Source organism: Prionailurus bengalensis, chromosome E2 (genome assembly GCF_016509475.1).
Source record: "Prionailurus bengalensis isolate Pbe53 chromosome E2, Fcat_Pben_1.1_paternal_pri, whole genome shotgun sequence".
Taxonomy (NCBI): domain Eukaryota; kingdom Metazoa; phylum Chordata; class Mammalia; order Carnivora; family Felidae; genus Prionailurus; species Prionailurus bengalensis.
The window spans coordinates 45435557-45455156 of record NC_057352.1 but is presented as its reverse complement, the minus strand read 5'-3'; the positions used below and the strand labels follow the sequence as shown (position 1 = coordinate 45455156).

At 42.7% G+C, this 19600-nt stretch overlaps 1 protein-coding gene across 1 annotated transcript in view; it reads right to left on the bottom strand.

The window, feature by feature from the left end:
* WWP2 (WW domain containing E3 ubiquitin protein ligase 2) overlaps nt 1-15148 on the bottom strand; it is a 148251-nt gene extending 133103 nt beyond the window's left edge. The window contains exon 1 of the mRNA XM_043599552.1: nt 15053-15148. The gene's annotated coding sequence lies outside the window, so the exon portion shown is untranslated. The remainder of the gene's footprint in view (nt 1-15052) is intronic.
* Nucleotides 15149-19600: the final 4452 nt, after the last annotated feature.

The window sequence follows — 19600 nt, the reverse complement described above, 5'->3', positions numbered from 1 at the left end:
TAGACAAAGCCAAAAACAAAGAGAAAATCTTGAAAGAAGCCAAAGGAGAAAAAAAAAACCAGCAAACCTATACAGGATTAAGGATGAGAATTACAGCAGGCTTCTTACCGGAAACGATACAAGCAACAAGATAGCAGAATGAAATCGTTAAAGTATTTAAAGAAAAAACACACTAACCTAGAATTTTGGGGCCAGTGGAGTTATTCTTCAAAAGTAAAGGAATAAACAAAAGACTTCCTCAAACAAAAACACGCTCTGAAAGAAATTTTTAAAAGAAGTTTTTCCAGGAGAAAGAAATGAAACAGGTCACTCATATCTACCCACAGAAAAGAAGAGCATGAGATTAAGAATAAATGAGGCTCCATCCATTGGCTTCTTCAAACACTAAAAGACTGATAACCTAGGGAGAGGACATGTGCCCCAAGGGATGTCAGACAGAAACCAAATGAGAGATGTGTGGAGGTGACCAGCAGTCGGAGGAAAACAAAGCAGTTTAGGAGGACAGGAATTTGAGACGGCAGTCGAAAGCAGAGAAAATTGTGGACAAGGAAAGTCTTGCTGGGAAGGTGACTTCTGAGCAAAGACCTGAAGATGGCGGACGGAATAGAGAATATCAGTGGAAGAACATTCCAGGCAGATAAAAGAGCAAGGGCAGAAGCTCTTGAGGTGCTGGTGAGTCTTGGGAGGATAAACAACAAAAAGGGGCCAGCGCATGTCAAGGGCAGTGAAGGAGGAAGAAAATGACAGCGGTAAGAGATTCAGTGGAATTTGAAAAATTCTTCGTAAGTAAAATTATTAAAATTATGCAGAAAAATTGCACAGAAAAATATGCAGATGAAAAAAATGGGGGAATATAAAACTCTAGGAACAGAATCTGGCGAAGGAGCTCTGTGTCAGTAGTGGTTCCAAGGAGACCACATATTACACCACCTTCCATGATATCAACTTTTCCCCGGAGAGCCTGCCAGGGGCTCTCAATAAACATGACAGATTAAACACGTATATTTATCTCTGTCTGTCCCCTTCTCAAACTCCATCAGAAAGACAGAAAAGAAATACAAAAACAGGGGCACCTGGGTGGCTCAGTCGGTTAAGTGACCTTTGATCTCGGCTCCGATCACAATCTCGTCACAATCTCCGGGTTTGTGAGTTTGAGCCCCGCGTGGAGCTCTGTGCTGACAGCACGGATCCTGCTTGGGATTCTTTCTCCCTCTCTCTGCCCCTCCCCTGTTCGCTCTCTCTCTGTCTCTCTCTCAAAAAAAAAAAAAAATAAGATTTAAAACAAAAAGAAATACAAAAATACAAACCCACTAAAAATGAATAGAAAACGAAACAACAGTTAAAGAGGGAGGCAACATTCTGGAAAGCGAGTTGAAACTGAAGCCTAACTGCCTGAACCGGCTGGGGAGGCAGAGCTGCCGAGAAGCAGGCTGATGGCGCTGAGGGTCAATAACCGGGTCACCAGGTACCTCCGAAAGTGAGAACCTAAGTGAGCCTAAAAACAGGAGAGACCAGTGAAAGCGTGTATGGAAAACAGAGTTCCCGGACCCCCTTCCCCACCAATTCAGCTAGGCAGTCACCCTCCCTAAACCTGAACAGGAGAGTTAATTTTTAGACTCTGGATAGATTCGACTACACCTGAGGATTTCAGGCACAGCTGAGGGTAGTGATAAGGCACCATGCGGATCCAGGAAGATAAGTGGAAGTCTACATCAGGAACTGTGACAAGTCACTGGCCCCCCACCCCACTCACCTTCCCTCATTTGAGTCCTAGCACACAGCTAAGCCTGCTGGTACTTCGTGCAGAAAGGAACACAATTTGAGGAGAGCCTCAGACAGAAAAGCCAGATATCAAAACAGGCAGAGAAAAAAAAATAACTGACAAGCTGATCCTAAAATGCATAAGAAAATGCAAGGGATCCAGAATAGCCAAAATAATCCTGAAAAAAAAAAAAAAGAAAAACAAAGTTGGAGGATTCACGTTTCCTGATTTCTAAACTTACCACCAAGCCACAGTAATCAAGACCATGGAGTACAGGCATAAAGACAGACCTACAGAGCAAGTAAAGAAAATTGAGAATCCACAGACAAACCCATACTTTTTTGTCCAATTGATTTTAGACAAGGGTGCCGAGACAATTCAGCAGAAATAAGAGCAATAGTCTTTTCAGCGAATGGTGCTAGCACAACTGGGTATGCGTGCGCGAATGAAGGTGGGCCTGTGCCTCACACCTGATACAAAAATGAACTCAAAATGGATCAAAGACCAAAATATAAGAGCAAAAACTCTAAAACTCAGACAAAAACGAAAGGCATAAATCTTCATGACTTTAAGTCAGGAAATGGTTCCTTGGACATGCTATGAAAAGCACAAATAAATAAAAACAAGATAAATTTGTCTTCATCAAAATTAAAATTTTCTGTGTTTTAGAGCAGACCATCAAGGAAGTGAAAAGACAACCCAAAGAATGAGAGAAAATATTTGCAAAGCATGTATCTGATAAGACTCGTATCTAGAATAAAGAACTTTTACAACTCAGTAATAAAAAGCCAAATAATACAACTTAAAAAGAAATGCGCAGGGGCACATGGGTGGCTCAGCTGGTTAAGCGTCCACCTCTTGGTTTCAGCTCAGGTCAGGATGTCACAATTCGTGAGTTCGAGCCCACATTCCGCTCTGCACGGACTGTGGAGATTGCTTGGGATTCTCTCTCTCTTTCCCTCTCTCTCTCACTCTCAAACTTTTTTTTTTAATGGGCAAAGGATCTAAACAGACATTTCTCTAAAGAAGAGATTAAAAAAAAAACAATATATGAAAGGATGCACAAGCTCACTGGTCACTAGTGAAACGCAAACATTTTAAAACCATACTGAGATACCCCTTCACACAAACTAAAATGGCCAAAATCAGAAAGTATACAAGAACAAACGACAGCAAGAACTTGGAGAAATCAGAATCCTCAAATAATGCTAGCAAGAAATGAAAAATGGTGAACAACTTTGGAAAACATCTTGGCAGTTCCTCAAAAAATGAAACAGAATCAGGGCGCCTGGCTGGCTCAGTCGGTGGAGCACGTAACTCTTGGTCTCAGGATTGTGAGTTCGAGCCCCACGTTGGGTTAAAGATTACTCGAAGATAAAATATTTTTTAAAAAGTTGAACAGAATTTTAAGACCCTGCAATTCCATTTCTAGGTGTATGCCCAAAAGAACAAATGTGCACAGCAGGATTATTCAGAATTAAAAAAGGGGAAACAACCCAAATGTTCATGAACTGAGAAATGGATAAGAAAATGCAGTATATCCTTACAATAGAATATTCTTTGGTGAAAAAAGGAACGAAGTGCTGTTTCATTCTGCAATATGGATGACCTATGAAAACTTGACACTAAGTAAAAAAGAAAAGAAAAAAAAAGGAAGCAGGCAAAAAGGCCCGATTATTATATGATTTCATTTATACAAAATACTTAGAATAGGCAAATCTGGGGAAAGAGAAAGGAGATCAGTGGTTGCCTAGGGCTGAGAGGGTCAGGGGGGTGGAGTGACTGTTAATGGGTAAAAAGTTTCTCTTGAGGTGATGAAATGTTCTGCAAATAGACAGTAGTAAGTAACAACTACACAAACTTTGTGAAAAGGCTAACATTCGCTGAAATAACACTTCAAAGTGGTGAATTGTAAAGTATATGAATTATATCTCTTTTTAAAAAGCTTATAGTTAAATGAAACAGAGATCAAAAATAGCCTCAAAACAATTCAGAGATAAAATATTGCACCTAGGAAACAAGAACAGAATGTAATTTTAAAGGAAGGAAGGAAGGAAGGGGTGCCTGGGTGGCTCAGTTGGTTAAGCGTCCAGCTTTGGCTCGGGTCATGATTTCGCGGTCCGTGAGTTCGAGCCCCGCGTCAGGCTCTGTGCTGACAGCTCAGAGCCTGGAGCCTGTTTCAGATTCTGTGTCTCCCTCTCTCTGACCCTCCCCCGTTCATGCTCTGTCTCTCTCTGTCTTAAAAATAAATAAACATTAAAAAAATAAATAAATAAAGGAAGGAAGGAAGGCAAGCAGGCAGGAAGGTGGGAAGACAAGCTGGCTGGGTGGTTGATTCAGAGAATAAGAAACTGCTCTTAGAAAGGACAGTGCTGACAGAAAAAAACAAAGCTGATAAAGTGAAGACACACGCTAAAAAGTAGAACCAAAAGAAAAAGAAGAGGAGAAAAACAACTTTTTTAAAATAGAGAATTTATTTTAAATGTCCACTGTCCAACTTAGAGTAAGTTCAGAAATAGAAAAGGGGGAAAAGGGGGAAAGAAATCAGCACAGAAATGTTACAGAAGATTTTTAAGTTGAAGTACATACAGTTCCAGACAGAAAGAACCCAAGGAGTGCACAGAACAATGCATGAGAAAACAAACCACTCTAATGCACAATGCCATGAAATTTCAGAACAGGAGAACAAAGGGTAAACAAGCTTCCTGTCACATTTACAAACAAGAGGAATCGGAGCAGCATCAGACTTCCAGACAGTAATACTAAATGCAAGAAGCCAATGCAATGCTTTCAGATTTTAGATAAAATTATTTTCAATCTAGAATTCTATGACCAAAAAAAGGCATCAGTCAAATATGGCTGGAAAATAATGGTGTTTTCAGATTTGTAATCTCAAAAAAATTCCTCCCAAACTGCTTTCCTCAGGAAGCTACTGAAAGATGTGCTCCAGGAGAGTAAAGAAGAAAGAGGATGGATAGTGGGGATTCACAGGGGAAAGACAAAAGGAATTCTGAGATGAATGATGAAAAAACCCCAAGGTATTACAGTGTAACAGCCCAGAAAGCAATCAGTCCAGACCAGAGAGTTTATACGAAGTGTTATCTCTAGATGAAAGAATGAAAACGGAAGAAAAATTACACGATGCATCTGATGCACTTAAAAAAGGAGAACTTTAGCTCTATCACAATGTTTGCTGCAGGGGTGCCTGAGTGGCTCAGTCAGTTAAGCATCCTTGATTTCAGCTCAGGTCATGATCTCACAGTTCATGAGTTTGAGCCCCACAATGGGCTCGCCTACTTGGGATTCTCTCTCTCTCTCTCAGGTCATGATCTCACAGTTCATGAGTTTGAGCCCCACAATGGGCTCGCCTACTTGGGATTCTCTCTCTCTCTCTCTCTCTCTCTCTCTCTCTCTCTGCCCCTCCCCACCTGCAAGTGCACAGCTGGGCACTCTCTTTCTTATAAAGGACTCTGAGTTGAAAGGGTCTCTTTTTTTTTTTTTTTTTAAATGTTTATTTTTTTGAGAGAGATACAGTGAGAACCAGGGAGGGACAGAGAGAGAGGGAGACACAGAATCCGAAGCAGGCTCCAGGCTCTGACAGCACAGAGTGCGACATGGGGCTGGAATTTACAAACCATGAGATCAAGCCAAAGTCAGATGCTTAACAAACTGAGCCATCCAGGCGCCCTGCATTCTCTCTCTCTTTCTGTCTCTCTCACGCTCCCTCTCAAAGTAAATAAATAAACAAACATTAAAAAGAAAAAGTTTGGTGCAGAATTAGTGACAGGAACACAGAAAACTATGCAAATGAAAAAATCAGGAAATAAGGAAGTAGTAACAACAAAAGTTGTATGAAAGGAAATGTAATCCTAATAAACTATGTGGCTCAGCTGTGAATAAAATTTATAATTATAATAGCATAAACCATTTAATCAAAACTTGTGATGTGGGAATACTCAGGAGATCAGGGTAGAATACGTGTTTGTGGAGACTGGCCAGAAAGAGAGCTAAATCCTCACCTTCGGTAAGTTAAAAGACAGTAAATAAAACTGACAAGCTAAAAAATAACAGTATAAGGATGTCACTCAGAAAGGCAGAAGTTGGGGTGCCTGGCTGACCCAGTCAATAGAGCATGTGACTCTTGATCTTGGGGTCATGAGTTCAAGCCTCATGTTGGGAGTGGAGCTACTTAAAAACCAAAACAAAACAAAACAAAACAAAAAAATGCAGAATACCATAAAAAAAAAAACAAAAACCCGTTGAAAGTCATGAACTCTATAGAGCAAGAATCAAGAACAAAGAGGGGTGAAGCTAGGAAATGCTGTTGCGTTACAAGTCTTGTAATACTATTTGGCTTTTTAAACTATGTGCGTGTATTATTTTGGTCATAAATAAAATTTAAATTCAGAAAAGGAAAAGACTTCTCTTCAAATCAGGTCATAGGATGATGTCCTTGTTTAATTTTAATAAGAACATCCCGTCTACATTCAATTAGAGTAGTGGGTTGAATTGTAGCACCCGAAAAGGCATGTCTAAGCACTAACCCCCTGGAACCTGTGAAGGCGACCTCGCTTGAAAACAGGGTTTTGCAGATGCAATTAAGTTACAGATCTCAAGATAAGATCACCTTGCATTTAGAGTGGGTCCAGCATCCTTTTAAGAGACAGAGGGGGAAAGACATAGACACAGGACAGGAGGCCATGTGAAGACTGAGCAGAAATCAGAATCCTACAACTCCAAGCTAACAAACACCTGGAGCCACTAAAAGAGGCAAAAAAAGAATTTCCCTCAACCTCCCCACCTCCACCCCAGCCTAGAGGGATGAAGCACTGTTGATCCTGACCCCTTAATTTCAAACTTGTGGCCTCCAGAACTGTAGAGAAATACATTCACTTAGTTTTAAACCATCAGGCTTGTGGCAATTTGTTACACAGATAAGAAGGAAACTAACACAATTAGCAACAAAGGCTTTGGAAGATGTTAACTTCAACTGCCATCAAGCTGAAACTGCAAGTCCTCCTCTAAGAACACATCCTTTGGAGGCCCAACTCCCCCAGGACCACAGTAACTTCCTCCCAAAAATAAGCCCCTATAGTCACAGGGGCCATGGTCTTCCTCAAACTGTTTCTTTGTTGTGATTCCAGACACAAAAGAGAATCCTAAATATATTATGCTTTATCTCATTATTTTTAAAAAATGAGTATTTTTCACGCTCTGTCTCAAAACAATTTTTGATCCCACTACTGACACAGCGATTGATTAGCTTTAGAGAATTAAGAATAAGGTTAAGGGGCGCCTGGGTGGCTCGGTCGGTTAAGCGTCCGACTTCGGCTCAGGTCATGATCTCACAGTCTGTGAGTTCGAGCCCCGCATCGGGCTCTGTGCTGACAGCTCAGAGCCTGGAGCCTGCTTCAGGTTCTGTGTCTCCCTCTCTCTCTCTCTGCCCCTCCCCTGTTCATGCTCTGCCTCTCTCTGTCTCAAAAATAAATAAACGTTAAAAAAAATTAAAAAAAAAAAGAATAAGGTTAACTATTTTAATGAAAAGTCAGAGGATGAAGCAAAGAGAGCTACACTGGAAGAGTAGCAGACAGCCTATCTCCAGTCTTCCCAGGAAAGCTTTATGATCTCCCTCCTCCTTTCCACCTCTTTCCTTTTCTGCTTGGCTAGGCCCCTCCCCCCTCCCCCACCGGCCAATTTCTTCCTCTTCCCTGCAATGACAGGGGCACGCCTCAGGCCCTGCAAGGGTATCTCTGGAGGGCTCACAACCAAAAAGGAGGCTGGACTCCAGCTCAGAGTTAGACTGTGGTACAACCTGAACTACCAGCTTGCAGGGGGGGTTATCAGCTCCACACTGAAGGTAACAAATAAAGCCCTTACACCTTCCATTTTAAATAAGAAACTAAATAAATAAGTAGGGGTGCCTGGCTGGCTCAGTCCAGAGAGCATGCGACTCTTGATCTTGGGTTGAAAGTTCGAGTCCCACGTCGGGTATAAAGATTACTTAAAAATAAAATCTTAAAAAAAAAAAGATAATAAATAAATAAAAAGCCAGCTTTCTTTGCCTATAATCCACAAGTGTTTAAAAGACAAGAAACTCTTGGTTAAGGTAGTAACTGCTTAGTTCTTCTCATTAGCAAAATTAAACACGTCAAGGGTCCACCAACAGGTTCATAGTTGCCAGAGATATCCAGAAAGACAACAAAGATCTATCATAGTCCTTTTAAGTTAAAATATTTGAAATACCTGAGATCAAAAAAGCAGGGAGAACATGTTTCAATGTATTCTCCTGGGAACAGAGGGAGCTGAATAACATGTGGTGCCGTGACACCAGAAGATGGGAGGACAGTAGCTGCTGTCACCTGCACTGAAATCGTCACTTGATCTCCACAGAACAGAGACGGTACAATGAAAACAGGACTGGGTGGTTCTTTATTTTTAATATTGTTGAAATATAATTCACATACCATAAATTCACCCTTTTAAAGCATACAATTTAGTATATTCAAAGTAGTGCAACCATCACCACTATCTAATTCCATAACATTTTCATCACCCCAAAAGAAACTCCATACCCGTTAGCGGTCACCCCTCATTCATCTCTGCACGGAGCCTCTGGCAACCACTGACTGACTTTCTGACTCTATTGTCTATTCCAATGTCTATTCTGGACATTTCCAATACATGGAATTATACAATATGTGGATATATGACATTTTGTTTACCCCTTCATCAGTTGATGGACAACTCAACATTTAGGTTGTTAGGATGGGTTGATTCTTGAAGCCAGGAGAGTATAATGGTCAAGGTCACCTTCTGCAGGAAGGCAGCCAGCCTCTGACTGAGCCTCTTCCAGACCCTCTTACTCACCCTGCCCAGTTCAGAGCCACAGTAACTGTTTCAATAATACTTAAGACCCCACTCTGTGCCAAGTCCTGGAAATACAAAGGTGAATGTCACAGGGTCCCTCTGGGACCTCGGATTTCTTGCTCTGAGAGACCCCCGTGAAATAAGTCTTCCAAAAGCTTTTGGCAAAAGAAAGCAACCACACGTCAGGTTTAGCAAGCAAACGACAGCTCTTAGAACATCTGAAGCACCTGGTCCTTTTTATCACCCAACTTCAACAAAAGCCTTTCAGCCAATCTTGAAGAGGTAAATAGGTTTAACCACTCCCTAGCTTTTGAGTGATACTGGACAAGTTACTTACCCTCTCTAAATCTCAATTCTTTATCTGTGAGATGAAGCTAATAATGTTACTTACCTTATAAGATTACTGTAAGGATTAAATGAGCTCAGTCAAGTAAAACAGCACACAGTAAGTGCTTCAAGTATTGACTACAAACTAAGCTAGTCCTTTTTTTTTTATTTTTTTTTTTAATGTTTATTTATATGAGAGAGAGAGAGAGAGACAGTGTGAATGGGGGAGGAGCAGAGAGAGAGATGGAGACAGAATCCGAAGCAGGCTCCAGGCTCTGAGTCGTCAGCACAGAGCCCGATGTGGGGTTTGAACCCACGAACCTGAGCCAAAGTCGGACACTTAACCGACCGAGCCACCCAGGCGCCCCCACGCTAAGCTGGTTCCTGATGCTAAAATTCTAAGCTCTGCAATTCCTCAAATTCTTGACTCAGCCTTGAGTGAAGAAACCACTGAACACTGATCTCAAGGTAGCAGATGAGCCAGGGAAGAGCAAAAACTACTCACCAGCACCAAGATTTTAATTCTAATTAGCCAGTTGTGGAAACAGGCAGAGCTTCTCATTTATAATTATAGATCCACCCATGGTATTCACTTCTTGAAAAATGTGGAAGAAAAGGGTCTGTTCAAAACAATTCCTCCTTTCCTTCACATTCTCATGCTTTTCCAGTTATTTCCAACACTAATTCTTCTTTCTTGGCCTCTCTCCTGCAGCCAGCATTGAGTTACCTTCCACTCTCCAAAGGTCCATATTGAAAAACAATCAAACAGAACGGAACTTTGCCAAATGACATCCGTACAAAGACCAAGTACATAAAAAGAGAGAGGGAAAGACAGGGGAGGGCCTATCTTTGGGAGAACAGTGGAATTATAGGCTAATAATAAAAGACACTGGAAAGCAGATCTCACAACAAAACGGGAAGCAAAAGGCATGAGTGACCCAGAGGAAGGGGACACCTGCCCCAGGTCAGGACTGCTGAGTCTTAGTGTTTGGCATTTTCCTAGAAGTAGTTATTAACACTTGACTTAAATCATTGAGTGTTTACAAGCTTGTGGGGAAAGGTAAGGGACTAGAACTTTTGTCTCAATTTTTTTTAATGTTTATTTATTTTTGAGAGACAGAGTGCAAGCCGGGGAGGGGCAGAGAGAGAGGGAGACAGAATCTGAAGCAGGCTCCAGGCTCCAAGCTGTCAGCATAGAGCCTGATCCGGGGCTCAAACCTACGAACTGTAAGATCATGACCTGAGCCGAAGTTGGACACTTAATGGACTGAGCCACCCAGACGCCCTAGGACAGGAACTTTCTAAAAAAGATTCAGTTAGTTCTTTTTAAGGAAAACAAGATCTTCCCTTTCATTCCCACCTCTCAGAAATTCCAGAATCTGTAACAGTCCAAAGTGACTCAAAATCACTCCAAACCAGCTCACTAATTTGATTCCAATGGGAGTTCATGGTCGTGTAACCACTACCACACATCTCCTAATGAAAGCATGAGATCTAAACTCAGAAGACCAAGATTCAAATCCCAGCTCTTTCATGTCTTGGCTACAAGACCTCACGCACATCACTTCACCTCAGTGGGGTCCCATTTTAAATCTATAAAACAGAATAGCCAACAAACAATAGGCATTCGATACATGTCAGTTAAGACTAATATTTAAACATTAAAAACTCATTACCCATCCTTCCAGGCTGTGTCTTTCCCATCGTTCTTGGAGGTCTCTAAATTGGTTACCAACCCAGAAAGGCAGACTAACTCCAGAAATTAGCACTCAAATTGATTTCAGGGGCACCACAAAGATGTACGCCTTGAAGAGTAGGCTCCTCAAGGAAAAAAAAAAACAAATTAGTGGGGCACCTGGCTGGCTCAGTCAGTAAAGCATGCGATTCTTTTTTTTTTTTTTTTTTTTTTTTTTTTTTTTCAGAACCCTCTTTAAGTATTTTACTGACAAAATGTAGAGCCTGCAATTCTTGATCTTAGGGTCATGACTTCAAGCCCCACTTTGGGCATGGAGCCTATGTAAAAAAATAATAATAATAATTTTTTGAAAATAGCTTGTTGTTTTCAAAAGGATCTTTAAACGAAAAGTGAAAAGGAAGGAAAATCAAGTTCACCAAGATATACTACAATGCTTTGCTGTTTAAAATTCCTAGTAGTGTAACAGTATAACCTGAGATTTTATTACAAAATTTAACTTCCTGCACGAAGCACTCCTCTTGGATATGTATCAACACTACTCCATAAGTGACTTCGCCTAGTCTCTTAATTCTCAACACTGTCCACCTGCTAACCACTTCCACAAGTACCTCTTTCACCCAGGCCTGTCTCCAGAATGCCCTAACTGCCCCACACACTTTCCACTGGATTTCTATTAGACATGTTAAAATCGATGTCAACAAAATTGAGCTCCAACCCCTGTTCCTCCTACAGTCTTCCCCTTTTCAGTTTAATGATAATTCCACATTCTATATCCACAACCCTTGTGGACTATACTTCAAAATATACCCAGGGCCTGACCATCTCTACCACCTCCATCTCTCCCACCCCGCCCTCCTTCGCTTGGATCATGGTGATAGCCTCGGAACTTGATTCCCCGCTTCTAGCTTTGCCCCTCTGTGCTTTCTCTGCACCATAACCAGACTGAGATAAAAAGCAAGATATGTCTTCTGCACTCCACTGCTCAAAACCCTCCAGTGACCCCAACTCACTGAGTAAAAGCCACCATCCTTACAATAGGCCAAAAGGCCCTCCGTGACCTGCTCATCTCTCCCATTGTCCCCAACACCTCTTTGACCTCACTCTTCTACTCCCCCTCACCCACACCCCTCCAGCCACCGTAGCCTCCTAGCTGGCCCACAAACCTACCAGCGGTGCTCCTTCTTAGGGCAACTCAACTCTGCCTGAAGCACTGACACAGCTCCCAACAGTCACCTTCCCAGGAAGGCTTCTCTCTAAAGACTCTAAGGGAAACTGCAACCCCAGCCAACACTCCACACCACATGCCACTTCCCTCCTTCATTACAATATAATATGCACTTCATGTGGTTATCTTGTTTATTGTTCCTTCCCCCACTAAAATGTAAGATCCACAAGGGCACAGATTTTTGCTTTTCTTGTGTATTATATTCCCAGTGTTTAGAATAGTACTGTCCAGTATAATCTTTAATTTTCAAGAAAACACATTTTTAAGGTTTGGTGGTTTTTTTTTTTAGTTTTTATTTACTTTTGAGAGAGAGAGAGAAAGAGCAAGAGAGCACAGGGGAGGTGCAGAAAGAGAGGGAGACAGAGGATCCGAAGCAGGCTCTGCGCTCACAGCAAAGAGCCCGACACGGGGCTTGAACTCACAAACTGTGAGACCAACTGAGCCATCCAGGTGACCCACAAGGAAACACATTTTAAAAAGTAAGAAGAAACAGGTGAGGGGCACCTGGGTGGCTCAGTCGGTTGAGCGTCCAACTTCAGCCCAGACCATGATCTCGTGGCTTGTGAGTTCCAGCCCCACATTGGGCTCTGTGCTGACAGCTCAGAGCCTGGAGCCTGCTTCAGGTTGTGTCTCCCTCTCTTTCTGCCCCTCCCCCGCTCATGCTCTGTCTCTCTGTCTCTCTGTCTCTGTCTCAAGAATAAGCATTAAAAAAAAAGAAAAAGAAACAGGTGAAATTAATCCAATTACATTATTATATTTAACCCAATAAACTTAAAATGTTTTTGCGTATAGTACATATTGATACTATATTAATAGTATGCTTGTTATAACATTAAAAAAAAATCAATGACATCTTTTACCCTTTTTTTTTTTTCATACTGACTCTTGAAAATCTGGTGTGTATTTTGTACTCATAGCATCTCTCTAGTACTCAACTATATTGGACAGTACAACTGTAGCACAGTGCCTGGCCCAGAGCAGCACTCACACATATTCCTTGAATGAAAGACAGTTTTCCCAGGAAGAGGCATCTATGGTATAGTTTTTTAAACGTCAACTGCATTCTACATTCACAATCTTTGGTGTGATATATATACTATTTTTTCCTTAAAATATTATACTTTTTACACTTGAAAAAATACTTTTAAAATACAACTTGATATTGCTTCTATAAATGAGAGAGAATGGGTCTAAAGCTAACAGGCCTGGGCTTCAGTCCCTGCTCAGTCATTCATTCACTAGTCTGGGATGAATCTAAATTGTGGACTCCACCAAAACTGTTTCTTCATCTGTGGAACAGGGACAATACTGACCTTCACAGGATCGTGGTGAAAATTAAATGAGATGTTGATATAACCTGTTTGTAACTGAGAAAGTCATCATTAAGTAAAAGAGACTAAAAAGCCAACCCAAGCTTTTTTCCTATGCCTATCATTTCCACACAGACCAATAATACAAAAAATGGCAAGGCAGTCTGACAAAAGAGCTAGGTCTCAAGTTCAAAAGCCTTGTCCTCCACTTATAGCTATGTGACCTTTAGAAAGTCATGCATTCACCAAACGTTTACCAAGTGACTACAACATGCCAGGCACTAGGGTAGCAGCCAAACAAGATATGAACCCTACCCTTGAAGGATGTGCAGTCTAGGAGGAAGAAAGAGATGAGGAAACAAGAAAACAATAAATTGTTTTTAAAAATCAAGCCACTCTCTCTTAGGTCTGTTTGCTCATTATGAAATGGGAATAATACCTTCCCAACATAACCCAAAAGGCTGCTACAGAAATTAATCTGTAAATGTTTGTCAAATACTTCAAAAACTTTAACTCACGTTTTTTGTTTTTTTATAATTTTGTAAATGTTTACTTATTTTTGAGAGAGAGAGTGAGAGTGCTAGCAGGGTAAGGGCAGAGAGACAGAGCCAGAGGATCCAAAGCAGGCTCTGCACTGACAGCAGAGAGCCAGATGGAGGCTTGAACTCAGAACTCTAAGATTGTGACCTGAGCTGAAGTCGGGCACTCAATGGGGTCACCCAGGCACCCCTTTAACTGTTAAGCATAGTCATTTTTTTCCCCCTACTTGTAATCCAAAACGACTCTGGCTCCTGTGACTGTCCAGTTTGAACATTCACTCCAGTTATATCACATCCATGAAATTCATTTCACTTCGGCAAATTTTAGTAAGCATGCAGAAAAAAAGGATGAGCAGCTTTAACACAGGTATTTAATACCGAAATAATGATCCAGGTCACAATTCAAAGGAACACAACCCAGACCTCTCAGTTACCCTACCTACTTACAGTGTGTCAAGATAAGCAATCATAGGGTAAGGGAAACTGAATAATTTAAACTGAAGAAAGAGGAAAAGTCATAAAGCAGTAGAGACACTGTGTCCAAGATTTCTGCAGTGTTGCTGAGGTAATACTGGGCTAGGTCGTGGTCAACAATTTAGGCTAAAAGCCATTTTATGGCCAGAGTAAAGTGCCCACACTCCTTTTTTAAGCCTCGAAGTTGATCAGATCTGGGAAAATCTCAAAGAAAGATGATCTGAAGGGCTAGGTTCCCAAGAAGTGGAACCCTACCCAACCAGGACAAAGTGGGTGTGACGAAAGCAAAATGATCAAGATTCTGTGATCCTTCCTGAAGTTTAAAAACTGAATGGGACCCAAATCAAAGTCTGGTGTAACAATCATTCCCAAAGAAGAAGGAAGGAAGAGACTCTCAGATGGGGTTCACACCGCATCTTCTTCCTGATTTCTCCTTTCCCTCCTTGTCATATTCTCAGGAGCCCCCTTCCAGCTCGGTCCCAAGTCGCCCCTTCCTCCAGTCCCGATCCCTCCACAAAGGTCACGCCTCTTCATCCCTGGCACCAAAGCTCCTTTCCCCCTTCCGGCAGGACCTGACGCCCGCCGCAACCCTGGCCGCCTCCGCGTCCACTTCTAAGAACCCCCGCGCGCGGCCCGCGGTGCGCCCACCCCGCTCGGGCGGGAGCCGGGACACCCCTCCTCGGAGGCCGGAACCGCCGCGCCAGGCCCCTCCCACAGGAAGCCGCCGCCCCCCGGCGCCCGGGCTGCACCGCCCCGGCCCACCACGCGCGGCCCGCCGCCCGCCGCCCACCCCGCGCCCCCGGCCCGCCCGCGCGCCGAGCCCCCCGCGCCCATCGCGCCGGCGCTCGCTACCTGCCGCGGCCACAGAAGCGGCGCCCAACTCCGCTCCCACTTCCGCCTTCCACCGCCCGCACTCGGGCCGGGTCACGTGACCGCGCGCGGTCACCTGACCCGGAAGAGGCTGGCCAGAGCTGCAGGTGTGGGCAACCTAGGCAGGGCCTGGGTACATTTGTCCCGGAGTCGGCCTTCTTATCATTACTGTGTTGGAAAGTGGAAGGGCTTTCCACTCGCTAGCTGATCCTGGAGCAAACAAATAAGTTGAAGGCTCACTGTGTGCCAGGCGCTTCATTCACTCCCGTCAACCTCGGAGGCGGGTCTATCGTTAGTTCCATTTTACAGGTGAGAGGAGGCCAATCAAGTCAACAAATATTTACTGAGCTCCTTAAGGTTATGCAGTAAATACAGACGCCCAGTTAAATTTGAATTTCAGATAAACTGCTATGCAATATATAGATATCCCCTAAATACTCCACGGGACATATTTATACTAAAAAAGCAAAAAAGTATTTGTTGTTTATCTGACAATTTTAGTTGGGCATTTTGTATTTTTACTTGCTGTATCTGGCAACCCTATGCCTACCAGGTACCAGGCACCATTCTGGACTCTAGAAACACAGAAGTAGTCTTTATGGAGCATCTATTTTTGTGACATAAAGCAAAGGTAGGAAAGCTTCAAAAACCCCAGGCTGGGTCCATAAAGTGCCTCACCACACCAAACGAGCCCCCGTTTCCTTAATCTACAAAACAGATAGAATGTTATTAATTATAAAGAACATTTCAAATCAACAGTCTGTACTAACGAAGACTCTAATTCTTCACTTTTAATCACTATTTATTTAAAATTAATACTATTTGGAGTGCCTGGGTGGCTCAGTCAGTTAAGTGTCTGACTCTTGATTTCAGTTCAGGTCATGATCTTAGAGTTTCGTGAGTTCCAGCCCCACATCAGGCAGTACAGAGCCTGCTTGAGATTCTCTCTCTCTCTCCCTTGCTCTCTGCCCCTCCCTCATTCACTCTGTCTCTGTCTCTCTCAAAGTGTATAAATAAACTTAAAAAAAAACCTTTAAATAAATAAATGAAATACTAATCACATAATTAGCCTTAAGCACTGCAAACTATCCTGTTATTTTGGAGTTTTTGAGTTTAGATGGATCCTATTATGCATGCACATTAAATTCGTTGAGTACTTAGTCTCTACTGTTCCTATTCCCATTCCAAATCCAGGAGATGGCATTTCAAGGAGATACAGGCCTCTCTTGTAGAGACACAGGTTCTAAAGGTGCGATGATGAGAGAATTGGAAAGCAGGGGGCTGACATTCTCCAGGGGCCAAAGCATTGGTCCCCTGGCTCAAGCCTCTTTTATTTTTGCAAATTGTCTTATAACAGCAAGCACATACAACGTAGTATTTGACATCCTGACAGGTCCTACACCTGCAGTGTATTCCATACCGGGTCATGAGTACATCTGGTGCCAGACAAAACATTCTTATCCCAGGCCTGGCGCCTGTATGGTGTCCTTCTAGAGAGAACGAGCAGTCCCGGCCACCTTCTGTCCTGGTAATGAAACTGCTTTCAGTTTCTTGGTGCTCTCTCTCTCTTTCCTTCAAGACATTCTTAGGGTGCCTCCGGCTTCTTGTTCTCCAACACTCTCATCCTATCTTGAGCCCTACATTAATTCCTATTAAAACTATAAAACTATTTAAAACTTCTCTAGTTCCACTGAAGGGAGTTATACTAATTGTATTCCAGAGGAATTGGGAAAGGATTCCTTGACTTGGTGGTATTTGAGTAGATGTTCACTAAAAGACAGAAAAGACCAGGCAAGCATGCTCACAATTGTGCATTAAAGGAGTAAAACCTGGGGTGCCTGGGTGGCTCAGTCGGTTGGGCGTCCGACTTCGGCTCAGGTCATGACCTCGCACTCTGTGAGTTCAAGCCCCGCATCAGGCTCTGGGCTGACAGCTCAGAGCCTGGAACCTGTTTCGGATTCTGTGTCTCCCTCTCTCTCTGACCCTCCTCTGCTCATGCTCTGTCTCTCTCTGTCTCAAAAATAAATAAATGTTAAAAAAAATTTTTTTAATTAAAGGAGTAAAACCTAATGAGTGTATGGTGATCTATGGGGCCCTACATGATCCCTCCTCACCTCATCTCCAATTACTCTTCCCCTCGGTACTCTGCTTCACCCACTCTGGCTTGGGGCTTTAGGACTGGATTTTCCCTTTGCCTGGAAAGCTCTTTCCCCAGGTAGTCAGATGGCTGACCCCTTCGTCTCTCATCAAATGTTTGCTCAACTATCACAGTGAAGCCTTTCCTGATCACCCTATTTAAATATGCAACCCATCTCTTACTCCCCCTCCTACCAGCCTCCTTCCTGCTTTATTTTTTTCTTCATATTTCTCCATACTTATCACTATCTGACATATATGAATATATGCATATGTGTGTATGTACCATGTTTCCTACTACAAGAATTGTGAAGATAGGAGCCATATCCCAGCTCCTAAAGCAGTGCTCGGCCCACAGAAGGTCTCTTTAAGTAAACTGCTGAATGAATAGATTTCATCAACATTTATTGAGCTGTTGAACACATTGCTGTAGATCCTACAGTATAGGAGATTTTTTTGAAAAGACATACAATAAATTCTGAAATGTTTTCATAAAAGTGTCCCTCAAAAGTTACAAATTGAATTGAAATGGTCATTTGAGGAAAAAGACCCCAAAACACAGTCCCTGACTTCCAACCTACATTAAAAAGACACACAATTAATTACAGTGCAAAGGAGAAATAACAACTGCTTATGGAGCAACAGAACTAAAACGTCCTGAAGTGTAAGGGTGCCCGGGTGGCTCCGTTAGTTAAGCAGCCGACTTTGGCTCAGGTCACGATTTCTCGCCTAGTGGGTTCAAGCCCTGTGTCGGGCTCTGTGCTGACAGCTCAAAGCCTGGAGCCGCTTTGGATGCTGTGTCTCCCTCCCACTCTGCTGCTCCCCTACTTGCACTCTGTCGCTCTCTCTTTCTCTCAAAAAATGAATAAACATTAAAAAAATTAAAAAATAGGGGCGCCTGGGTGGCGCAGTCGGTTAAGCGTCCGACTTCAGCCAGGTCACGATCTCGCAGTCCGTGAGTTCCAGCCCCGCGTCAGGCTCTGGGCTGATGGCTCAGAGCCTGGAGCCTGTTTCCGATTCTGTGTCTCCCTCTCTCTCTGCCCCTCGCCCGTTCATGCTCTGTCTCTCTCTGTCCCAAAAATAAATAAACGTTTGAAAAAAAAATTTAAAAAAAATTTAAAAATACAAAATAAAATGTCTTAAGTGTGATCAGAAAGAAAAGCTCAAATCTGTCCTTGAGGAAAAATCTGATTTGAGTGATCAGAGACTGCTTTATAGAGGGGTCCACTGACCTGCTTCTTAGAGACTAAGTAAGTAATGATTGGTCAGCACAATTTTCTGGAAGAAGACAAAACATGAGCAAAGACAGAGACAAAAAGTCTGTGAGACACTGCCAAGAGTGTTCAAAGGAACTCTAGGATACTAAAGTATCACCAAAGTCAGGGAAGGAGAGACAATTCAGAAAAAGATGGTCAGCGATGTCAAATTCTGCAAAGAAATAGAAAGCTGAGAAATAAAACCAAACTTTTTTTATGAACATTAGAAACAGCCTTCCACGATGTTATTTCAGGCAGGGCAAGTAGGACAAAAGCCACTGGCTCTGGAGACTGAAGAGAACTTATGTTAAGAAACATTGAGACAGATGTTTGGGGAAAGAAAGAGGATTTGGGCACCTGAGGAAGGGGACCTCCAGGGCACTGAAGGATTTTCGGAGGTAGGATGGATAAATTATAAAAAAGGAATAAGATTTAAGACTTGACAGAGAAAGCTTAGAATAAATCAATGTCGCTGAAGATGAATGACATTTCTGTCCCACTTCAACATTCTGCCAAAATTCTCCAGCATGAATTTATAACAGGCCAGATATCCTAATTATGCAATCTCCGATTTAAAAAGGAATTTAGAAGTCATCTAATACTCCCTTTCAGTTCCGTCCAGCAAGGAATTTTTCGCTAGTAAATTACATGCCTTACTTAGGGAAGTGGACAAGGACAGCAAAGACCCCTCTAATGAAGCAGGGGTAGGTAAGTAGCAGTCAGTAGAGCATAATGGATAAGAAAGTGGCTCAGGGTCGGTTTGTCCAGGTGTCCTTTTTGTTGTGGTGGTAGTTTTTCGTCCGTTTGTTTTTTGGTAAGTAGCCTCCACGCTCAGAACCCTGAGATCTAGAGTCAGCCCCGGGTGTTACCAAATACTAGACGTGTTAGGTGGACCTAGCTGTAAAATAGTACCTATCTCTTAGGCTTGTTGTAATCATTAAATAATCTGTAGTTTATCTGTATTGACTTACTTGTAACAACGAGACTATATACAGGTTTTCCATTTAAGAGTAAAGGAGGCGCTAAAGGGTGGACGCAGAAACCTATCTCCTGGGGGGGGGGGGGGTCTCTCGAAGTTTGACCCCGCCCACACCTGGCTGGGCCGCTGGCGACGTCGCGCCTGCGTGCGGGTAGCCTT